The sequence below is a fragment of the Cetorhinus maximus genome, chromosome 1, assembly GCF_964194155.1.
Source record: "Cetorhinus maximus chromosome 1, sCetMax3.hap1.1, whole genome shotgun sequence".
NCBI classification, from domain to species: Eukaryota; Metazoa; Chordata; class Chondrichthyes; order Lamniformes; family Cetorhinidae; genus Cetorhinus; species Cetorhinus maximus.
This window is the reverse complement of record NC_135879.1, coordinates 3,874,017-3,875,492: the sequence shown is the minus strand read 5'-3', so window position 1 is coordinate 3,875,492 and position 1,476 is coordinate 3,874,017.

The following is a 1,476-nucleotide window of genomic DNA, read 5'->3' as shown; positions in this document are numbered from 1 at the left end:
GTAAAGTCATCGCAGTCCGACATTTTGAAAATCAGCAAATCCTTTTATGCCAGATTGTATGACGTGAAGCCCACAGACAGCACGGCCTCCCAGTCCTTCCTGTCCTCTACCACGGAGGTCTTAGACGACAGTACACGGGAGAGTCTGGACAAACCGCTAACTCCTGACGAACTGACTAAGGCCCTTGAGTCCTTCGAGAAGAGTAAAACCCCCGGAAGCGACGGCTTGCCGGCGGAGTTGTATTCGGCTCTGTGGGACTGGATGGGCCCAGACCTGCTAGAAGTGTACGAGAGTATGCTCCTGGCCGGCAGCATGTCAGAATCCATGAGGAAAGGCATCATCACCCTCATCTACAAACACAAGGGGGAAAGGGAGGAAATTAGAAATTGGCGACCCATTTCACTGTTGAATGTGGACTATAAGATTCTGTCCAAGGTCATCGCCAACCGGGTCAAGTCCGCTCTGGAATTGGTGATCCGCCCTGACCAGACCTGCTCTGTGCCGGGCAGGAAGATCTCTGACAGCCTCGCGCTGCTCAGGGATATGTTTGCCTATGTACAGGACAGGGGTGTGGGCACCTGCCTCATCAGCCTGGATCAGGAGAAGGCCTTTGACAGAATATCGCACACCTACATGGTGGATGTGCTCTCCAAAATGGGGTTTGGGGAGGGAATTCGCAATTGGATCCAACTGCTCTACACTAACATCAGTAGCGCAGTCTCAATCAATGGGTGGGAATCGGATAGCTTTCCGATTAAATCTGGAGTCAGGCAGGGCTGCCCTCTCTCCCCTATCCTGTTTGTGTATTGCATAGAACCCTTTGCTGAGTCCATCAGGAAGGATCCGCGCATAAGGGGAGTGACGATCCCAGGCAGTGGAGGCACTCAGGTCAAAGCCTCCCTGTACATGGACGATGTCGCCGTCTTCTGCTCAGATCCACTGTCGGTGCACAGACTGATCCACATCTGCGACCAGTTCGAACTGGCCTCGGGAGCCAAGGTAAATCGTGGGAAGAGCGAGGCCATGTTCTTTGGGAACTGGGCTGACCGATCCTTTGTCCCCTTCACCGTCAGGACTAACGGCCTGAAGGTGCTGGGGATACGGTTCGGAGGGACTGGGGCATGCGTTAGAAACTGGAAGGAGCGAGTGTCTATGGTGAAAAGGAAACTGGGCACGTGGGAGCGATGCTCCCTCTCCATTGCGGGTAAGAACTTGGTCATCAGGTGTGAGGCACTCTCGCTGTTGCTGTATGTGGCGCAGGTCTGGCCCATTCCAGACTCCTGCGTGATGACGATCACCCGAGCCATCTTTCGCTTTATCTGGAGGTCAAAAATGGATCGTGTCTGCAGGGACGCGATGTACAAGCCTCTAGATAAAGGGGAGAAAAACGTGCCCAACATCGCCCTCATACTGATGGACACTTCTGTGCGCGGCTGCATCAAGCTGTGCGTAGACCCTCGGTACGCAAACTCTAAG